Here is a 10089-nt window from a genome sequence, read left to right on the forward strand (position 1 = left end):
TGATATCCAAGTGGTCTGCTTGGTTCCACGCCTGCGTCTGAGCTGGCTCTGTGGGAGGTGCCAAGCTGCCTTCAACACTGTGCATGGCACTTTAAAGCTCTCAATAAATATTTGTCAAGTGAAGTCAATGAAGCAAGAAAGAATCTCAACTAGTTTTGAAGTAATGGTTCAAGATGACATCCTTTCTTCCCAAGGCAACAATTCTCAAAGCAGCGGTGGGGAAAAGAGCCACTTCTTGGCAGGGAGGGGAATGATTTTTTTTGCTGGGGATCAGTCATGGGAAAGGTGGCAAGGGGAGGAAGGTAAATTTAATTTGAAAAGTCATGTCCAATATAATTACTATGTCAAAGACTGACAGTTTGGTCCTCAATTTCTAACTAAGCACATTGCTGCTGAGAATAAGGACTACATTTTCCAACTATGTGTGGCCATATGATTAAGTTTTGGTGAATGGAATATAAGTGGAATTGTGTGGCAGCTTCTAGAAACTTTTCTTAAGTCAGCTGGCATATGCCTTTTGCCCCTTTCTTCTGTATGCTGACCTGCTTCTTGGATCACAGGTGTGATGGATGGAGTGAGAACTGGATTTCTCAACCTCCACACTGTTCCCATTTTGGGCTTAGATAATTCCTTGTTGCCATGGGTTGTAGGACATTTAGCAGCACCCCTGGCCTCTACTTTTTTGATGCCAGTTGCACCTTGTCCCCAATATGACAATAAAAAATGTCTCCAGACATTGTCAACTGTCCTTTAGGGGGAAAATTATCCCTGATGAAGAGCCACTGATCCAGAAAAATCTTAGACTGGGAGGTACTCTTGGGAAAGAGGGAAAAAGCCTGGGTCCTCAACTACTTGGTGGGGCACCAGCCACAGACAGCCTGCCTCCAGATTTTCCAAATAGGAGAAAGAAATTACCCACTATCAGTTTGAGTCTATGCTAGTTGCAGTCATACTTAATTCTAATTGATTAAATTGTCTGTATTTTGAAATACAAAATAAAGCTCAATAGAATTTATTTGGCAGCCATAAAAAATGAAATCATGTCCTTTGCAGCAATATGGATGGAATTGGAGGCCAGTATCCTTAGTGAACTAACTCAGGAAATCAAAGACCACGTGTTTTCACTCATAAGTGGGAGATAAACAATGGGTAAACATGAACACAGAGATAGAAATAATAGACAGTGGGGACTCCTGAAGGGGGGAGGTTGGGAGGAGGGCGAGGGTTGAAAAATTACCCATTGGGTACGATGTTCACTATTTGGGTAAAGGGTACAGTAGAAGCCCAATCCCCACAAATACAAAATATACTCATGTAACAAACATGCACATGTACCCCCCCAAGTCTAAAATATTATAAAATAAAAAATGGATTGCATTACTATTAAAATAGTAAAGCATTGAAATCAACTTGAATCAGTAATAGAACACTTACATGAACTACCATATATCCATAGGATGAGATTATATTTGCTGAAAAAGGAATGACAAATATCTCTATTTTCAATTAGTACATGTATGTATATTTGTTTGTATGTATGTATTTAGGTATATAAGTATTGATTCATGGTTTTCTATATTATTTGAGAGGACATATTACTGTTATTATTTATTTTCATGCTCAAACTGTCCCAAATTTGGCCAGTGGAAGTTCTTTCAAACTGACTTCTGTGTCTTTTTCAGTTTTCCCCAATCATTCTTTGATCACTATTTGGTTCTTTGTTGTTGTTGTTGTTGTTGTTGTTACTTTAAGTTCTGGGATTCATGTGGAGAATATGCAGTTTTTAAGAATGGCATTTAGAAGCCAGGCTCTTAGTGGTAGGTATGCTCACTGCTTTTGGCATGTAAAACAACCAAGCCCTCTCAAGTGGGCAATGGTAGGACATATTATATATGTGTAATAGGTTGAATAGTGTGCCTCCTAAGGCTAATGTCTATCCAGAACCTCAGAATGTGACTTATTTGGAAACAGAGCCTTTGCAGATGTAACTAGTTAAGATGAGGTAATATTGGATTAGGGTGGGCCGTAAATCCAATGAGTGGCATCTTTGTAAGGGAAAAGAGAGGAAAACGTGGAGCCATAGAGCCACAGACATGCAAAGAGAAGAAAGCCATCTGAAGATATAGACAAAGATTGGAGTGATGCCACTACAAGCCAAGAAATGCCAGAGAACATCAAGGATTGCTGACTACCACCAGGAGCCAGTTGACAGGCAGGGAATCTTCTTTCTCAGGGAAAAACACAACTCTGCCAATACCTTAGTTTTGGATTTCTGGCCTCCAGAACTGTGAGAGAATAAATTTCTATTGTTTTAAACCACTCTCTCTCTCTCTCTCTCTCTCTCATTCTGTTGGGAGGATATATAAACAGAATGAGAAAGTATTGTAAAGAACCATGGGTTTAAGAAAGTTTAACTCAAATGTTAAGGATTGGTTAATTAGTTGAGACTCTTAGTTGAAAGTGTCAGTTATACTTTCTATACTAGCTTAAGTAGAAAAGGTAAGGAAGCTCGTAGAACCTAAAGCAGATTTGCAGGAATCTCTGGTGGCCTCTGGGACTAGAACAGGAGAATTGAGGCTTCTAGAACACACACACTCTCTCTCTCCCTACCTCACTTAACCCATTGTCTAATTCTCTCCTACTCCACATGGCTTTTCTCCACACAGTGGGGAACACGGCCTCTGACACAACCTTGGACTCACATGGCAACAGCTGGGTCAAGAGGGAAAGGCGTGAGGTGGGCAGGTCACCCGAGGTCAGGAGTTTGAGACCAGCCTGGCCAATATGGTGAAACACCATCTCTACTGAAAATACAAAAATTAGGCGGGTGTGGTGGCACACACCTGTAATCCCAGCTACTCAGGAAGCTGAGGCAAGAGAATTGCCTGAACCTGGGAGGTAGAGGTTGCAGTGAGCTGAGATCACCCCACTGCACTCCAGTCTGGGTGACAGAGCGAGTGAGACTCCATCTCAAAACAAACAAACAAACAAAAAACAGAAAGGCATTTATTCCCACCAGCTCCACCCAGAAGCACTGACATCGGCAGCTGCTGTGATAAGACCACCCTGAGTCAGTCACTGTGGTCGAGGTAAAGTGTGGTGATTGTTCCAGCCTGGCTCATGCTCTTCCTCTGCAGTTAAGGGTTCAAGGCCTGAGATTAGAAGGGCCAGGGGTGGGAGATGGGCACAGGGAACACTACTCTGCTGCCCAACTCACACACAACCTTCTTCACACACACACGATCTCAAAGATATCTCTGCTTAAAATAGCTCCGCATTGTTCATACCTCCTTCTCCCGGGAGACAACCATGGCTACTGATACCTCTTCTCTCCTCCATTGGATCTGGCAAAGAGATAAGCATGTCACCCCAATGCACCCAATATAGAAACCATGATGGGGGAGAAGCAAGATAATAAAAACTTCCATTTTTTAAAAGGGGAAAGGGAACAGGAGGTGACAGCCCCTGGCACAGAGCACAGTGTGTCCTGCTTGTCAGGAATAGTGAGTAAGCAGGCAGACATGTTTCTTGACTCATGGCCTGGTTGTGGGTGAGTCTGTGGTCAGCCAGTATGGCTTCCCTGTTGCTGGGGTCTCCCATACAGGGCTCACTTTGGACACTCCTGAGGAGCACCTGGGAAGATTTTGCTGCTGGGGTGGCCCTGCCTTGAGGCCCGCTCCCTTCTGGCATGGGATCTGGTGCTTGGGGTTGACAATCGTAAGCGCCTATATGTTCAGCTTAAGGTTTCTCTGGCAATACAGCCTCAAAAAACTCTCACTCATTTCATTGGTTGAATCTGTGCCCAGCCTTGCAGTTCTGTCTCTTAGCTCATTTCCTTAGATCTCAGCTTAATGGCCTTGTTGGCCTTTGCTTTAGATCCAGGGCCTGGAACTTACTTCCTGTGAGGCCCTCTCTGAGCCTCTTTGTGAGGCTGGGGCAAGAACACAAAAAGAAGTCCCTTGCCCACCCCATCTTCTCTTTCCACTGGACTTTGTTCTGCTTAGTGGGGCCCCATGCAAGCATATGGACAACTCAGTGGGCACATCCAAGCTCCGTTCACCCCCCAGCCTCCATCAGCATCTCTTAGTAGCACCTCAGGCTAAGGAGTGTGTAACCTGGAAACCCAATCCCTTTTTAGAAGGAGAACTCAGGGAAGGGGGCCTCATGGGCCCAGAAAGCAAGCTCTAGGCCATTTGGGGAGGGCATTCTGTGGTCCTAGGTGCTCGGAGCATGGTCCAGAAGAGAGTCCCAGGCTCCAGGTGGACATATCCTCTTGGGCCCATGCGCTTCTTGTCCATAGGGAAGGGGCAGAGGAATGGCTAGAGGGAGGTGAGTTTGGGACATTTTAAAGCATTGAGGGGTCAGTATAGGGCCCTTCTTGCATAGGTGTAAGGTCAGTATGGCCTCTGTCCCCAGGCTGTTCCCAAGTGAGTGACACTTAGTTGTGGCCAGGAATTGCTAGCATTTTTTTTTTTTTTGGCAAAGAAAACATTGATAATAGAAGGTGCTTGGGATCAGACTTCCCCATTTCTTTTAATCCTCCCAGGTAGCCACATCTTAGTCAGGACGTTCATTTTGATTAGGGCCAGGGACAGAACTCACTGAGGAAGGAATGAATGACTCAGCGGTGCTGAACCCTTTAAGGGGCCCTGATGGGTCAGGTTGTGGCAAAGTGACAAGGAGCTGGAAACTACTGCTGAAAGGGGCAAATCCCTCTTCCTTCCATTCTCCCTGTATTTCATCCTATTGGCAGAATCCAACAGGCAAAGGAAAACAGTGGGTTGGGCTGGGCATGGTGGCTCATGCTTGTAATCTCAGCACTTTGGGAGGCCGAAGTGGGCAGATCACCTTAGGTCAGGAGTTCAAGACCAGCCTGGCCAACATGGTGAAAACCCATATCTATTAAAAAATACAAAAATGTGGTGGACACCTGTAATCCCAGCTACTAGGGAGGCTGAGGCAGGAGAATCACTTGAACCCGGGAGGTGGAGGCTACAGTGAGCTGAGCTAGCATCCATGCATTCCAGCCTTGGTGACAGAGTGAGACTCTGTCTTAAAAAAAAAAAAAAAAAGCCAGGCATCATGGTTCATGCCTGTAATCCCAGCACTTTGGGAGGCCGAGGCTGGTGGATCACCTGAGGTCAGGAGTTTGAGACCAGCCTGGCCAATATGGTGAAACTCTGTCTCTACTAAAAACACAAAAATGCGCCACCATGCCTGGCTAATTTTTCATTTTTTTAAATTTTATTGTCATTTCAAAATTTAATACAGGCAATTATTGAGATATTTTTTCCTCTTTTGTTATAAGTGTTTGGAACCCAGTGTGCAATTTACATGTGGAACACATCTCAATTTGGACTAGCTGCACTGCAAGTGCTACACCGTGGATAGTGGCTACTGTATTCAGTAGTACAGATCTACCCTCTCATTGAGATGCCAGCATTAGAGGGGGTCTCAGAATGTAGAAAGACCTTCTTGTTGGTTTGGCCAGTTCCATGGCCTGCCTGTGTGTACTCTTGTTGCCCCCAAATGCACTTGCACTTGGACCATTGACTCATGTCCTAGCTGCCGTTGTTTCCTTTGGACTGAGGGACTTAATTTTAGCCAGGTTTCCTGGCACTGTGCCAACTTGTCTCTGCGCTTCAGTTTTTCCCCTTCTAGTCCTTGCTTATCATTGCAATACAATTCAAAGCTTTGATGGGCTAGGATCCAATGGACCCAACCCAAACAGGAAACTGGCTTCCTCATTGTTTATTTGAAACCTATTTTAAACCATGAACCAGAAAATGTTGGACACTTGTTTTCAGTACTTCACTGAGCTGTAACTGAATTGGACCTCAACTATTTCCAGTGGGGCTTCCAACATGGAATGATTTATAAGCTGTAACTTTTTTTTTTTTTTTTTTTTTTGAGACAGAGTCTCGCTCTGTTGCCCAGGCTTGAGTGCAGTGGCGCAATCTTGGCCCACTGCAAGCGCCGCCTCCTGAGTTCACGCCATTCTCCTGCCTCAGCCTCTTGGAGTAGCTGGGACTACAGGTGCCCGCCACTACGCCCGGCTAATTTTTTTTTTTTTTTTTGTGTTTTTAGTAGAGACGGGGTTTCACTGTGGTCTCGATCTCCTGACCTCGTGATCCGCCCGCCTCAGCCTCCCAAAGTACTGGGATTACAAGCGTGAGCCACCGCGCCCGGCCCAAGCCGTAACTGTTAGATCAAGAGAACTAATTAGAACATGAATTGACCCTAAGTTTTCCTTACCTGAGCAAGATCACGTCTCATCCTTTGCTTAGAATCTTGTTAATTAGAGGTTATACAACCTTGTATGAGTCTGGGGCATCCCAAAATACTCTGGGAATATTCGAGCAAGTATTCCACAAAGAATCTCTTGTGTAAAAGGTCTTGGTCTAGATTTCTGTTCCAAATCCCTTTGTGAATCCCACAATAGACAGTCTAACCTATCACTATGTCTCTCTTGTGTGGGCACATAGGAACTACATGCTATATGGTGGTACTATATACCACTGTAGCAGCCATGTTGGCTGCCTAATTGCCACTCCTCTTGGTTTTGCTCCATATGGCAGAGTTCACCTGTTACAAGAGAAGCTGCATACTTTCTCAGATTTTTTAGGCAGCCATAAATAGCCATACAACCCAGTTCTGCCAAAAAGACACAAGTGAAATTATTTTGGAGGAGCTTCTAAGAAAGACTTCCCTCCCTGATAAAGACAAGAAACATGAGACAGTGGCCCTCTTGCAACTCTGTTTGCCCCCCTTCTTCTTGATGTGGTCGTGATGTTTGTAACCAGGGCAGCCATGTTGTAACTATGAAGCTACAAGCTCTAGGATGAAAGTGGAGCCTTCTGAGGATGCAGAGAATGATGAGGAAGATGGAAAGAAATCGCACCCTTTGTGACATCATTGAGCACCAAATCTGGAATTTCCTACTTTTAGGAATGAAATTCCTGTTGTTTTAACCACTTTTTGTCAGGTATTTTGTTACTTGCAGGCAAAGGCATCCTAACTGGTATGGATGCCTGGTACTTAATGTTATATTACTGTCTTCATTTTTTAGAAGAAAGAGGTCACTGGCATACTCTTCCCTCAACCTTGTCACCTGGCTGTCTCTTACTCATTATCATCACTGCACTATATTATATTACTCCTTTACTTGTCAGTTCACCTCATCAAGTTTTTGTGAAGGAAGAGACCATGGCTGTCTGGTTCACTATTGTAGTCACAGTTCCTGTTATGTAGTAAACAGTCATTCAATAAATGAATGAATGGGAGCTATCAAGGAGGTGGAACCCTCAGCACTTGGCTATCTATTTCCTGGAGGTGAGAGAATGAGGTCAAGGATGGCATCCTGTTTCTGGCTTTCCCAGTCGGGTGGAGTGTGCTACCTTTCTCCATGAGTCAACATGGGAGGGACAGAAGAATAGTTGAAGAAGATGAGTTTTGTCCTGGATATGTTGAGTTTGAGGAAGTGCTTTTGGAACAGTCCCTGTAGGGAGTTGAAGATAAGCTCTGGATTTAAGCATGAGAAGGATGGTATTGGTGAGGAAGAGTGTGCAGCATGAGAGGAGAAGCGACCCTTCAGTGCTCCATCAATGGTGTGGCACCACCATTCACCTTGCGGCCCAAGCTACAAATCAGGAAGCCATCCTTGACACCTCCCCCTCCCTCACCCTGCAAATCAACTCATCACAGAGTTCTGATGATTCTGCCTCCTGTCTCTCATATCCATGAACGTCTCTCCATCACCACTGGAGTCCAAGCCACCATCACTTCTCTCCTGCACTACTGCAATGGCCTCCCAGTTGGTTTGCTGAATTCACTCCAGTGCCCTTTCATTCACCATAATCCGGCCACAGCAATTTTCTCACTCCTTGAAAGCAACAATCTCCTTGTCTCAAGGCCTTTATCCACAAGGTTCCCTCTGCCAAGGGTACTGCTCCCTCCACACTCCACCTTCCTCCACCTTCTGCCTATTCCTTAGATCTCTGCCTAAACATCCCTTCCTCAGGGAGGCCTTCCCTAACTACCCACTCCTCACCCTATTGACTTTTGGGACCTCAGAAACTTAACTTTTTTGGAGCACCATGGGGAGGGTGTGTGATTGGTGACCTATAAATTTGGCAAGTAAAAATTTAAAAGACTTATGTATAAAAATTAGAATTATCAACTAAAATGAGAAATGTAACTATCAAGGATCAGAAGCTCATCAGTGTGGACACATGTGTTTTTACCCTGTAAGACAAGTCTGCATAGGAAGCCAAATAGCTTGTGAGTACAGGATTGGACAAGGAGCATTAGTTGCTTGGTCTGTATAGTTCAGTTTACTAAACCATAATACCCCAGTGCCATTTCCACCACAGAGCTCACCCTTGACACCTGTCCCACCCCAAGTTCCAATACTGAAGACCCCCTTCCTAGGTTTTCCTCCTCCTGAGCCTCAGTGGTTGACTTGCTACCCCATCAGGTGGACCTAAGCTTGCTTTAGATATGTTCACACCTACCAGGTTAATATTAAATAAGGTTAGGTCAGTCCTGGGAGCAATTTTCTCTTTTAGGTGACTTTGCACATGTCTGGTCTGATTTACTGCATCTACTTTATAGTTTAATTAAGAGCTGTGAAAGCAGCTATACTTATATTTCATTCTTTAAAAGTCTGTTATTTGCTATATTCATTTATTAAGCCTTAAATTCCTTCAGGATCTGCATTGCTGATTGCTTTAGCCAGTGGCACTCTACAGCCTTGAAGCTATAAGCCCTCCTAATGGTCTGGGGGTTGTCAATGCAGATTAAAGAAGAAGATGAAACTAAAGAGTGAAGCCTTTTGGAAGGAACTAGTTACATAAGGAGAAAGGCTGAAAACAGTCCTGTGCATGAAATCTTATCTTATGTTTACTAACCACAAAAATATTCTTGCAAAACTGTTAATAAGAAGCCTCCTTAGAAATTCCTGGTTTCTTGTAAAACTTAGCTTTGATCTTGACATATTCCGTGCTAATCATGTATCATGGGTAACAGGCAAGTTGGCCCCTTTAGCTCCTAAAGGTATAGAGTGTCTTTAGCATAAGAGCCTCACAACCTAAAGTTTCTCCCCCAGATAAAAGAAGACATAGAATGCCCAGATCACTCTGGAGAATTTATTTGAATTTACCTTGAAACCATAGGTAGGAGAAGTTTTGTTATGACAGAGGGCATTTCAATAGGGAGACCCCACTATGGCTCCTTTAGTTTCCTTTTAGGGCTGCTTTGAAACTTATCATTCAAACTTGTTGAAGTAAATTTCTCTTCTTACCATATTTTCTTTCAAATCTGCCAACTATGATGAAAGGGGGTGGAAGAGAAGTGCTTCTGTGGAAAAGACAAGCATGGCTGTGACTTCAGCCTCAGGGGATAACATTCTGACAAGTGGGTTGTCCTAGAGAGCTGACCCCTGAGGCATGCTGTGGCCCAGGGTCAGCCCTGATGGGGGTGCCCAGGGCCTGTCTGGGAATGCATTGAAGTGGCTCTTGGGAAATTGATCTCAAGGTGTTAGAAGCATGTCCTGAACAACTGTCCTCAGTTATTCATTCTCATCCTGGAGTTGAAAGAACAATGGATAGTTAAGAGGATACCCAAGGGGATGCGCCTGCCAATCTGAAATTGAAAAGGGTTTACTCAACTATACATCTGGTGCTATTACCAAGTGTAAGAAAGGAATAAGGATCCTAGCACATGCAACATAAGCAATACCTACTTATGCTTGTGATTGTTCATATACATGATGGCTATAAACAGCACATTATACAAAACTGAGCTGTGAGCATAATTTATTCATGTACTTGCATAGAAATTTGTTATACAGACATTAGGAAAAAGTATAAGTGCTCCCTGCAAATATTCAATTTTAGGATAATAGTAACAAAAATAGCTTGAGAAAATTAATATCATTTAAATTCGACAATGTACAATGTTCCTATTTACAGATTTGTCTGAGCACAAGAAGCTCCTGCATGGTAGATCCCTGTTCTGAAGATCGACTTGGGTCCATTTTAGAGGCCTCTGGTTCACTCAGCCACAGCCTAGATTCTTCACTGCTGATGA

Source organism: Hylobates moloch, unplaced genomic scaffold (assembly GCF_009828535.3).
Source record: "Hylobates moloch isolate HMO894 unplaced genomic scaffold, HMol_V3 SCAFFOLD_5, whole genome shotgun sequence".
NCBI classification, from domain to species: domain Eukaryota; kingdom Metazoa; phylum Chordata; class Mammalia; order Primates; family Hylobatidae; genus Hylobates; species Hylobates moloch.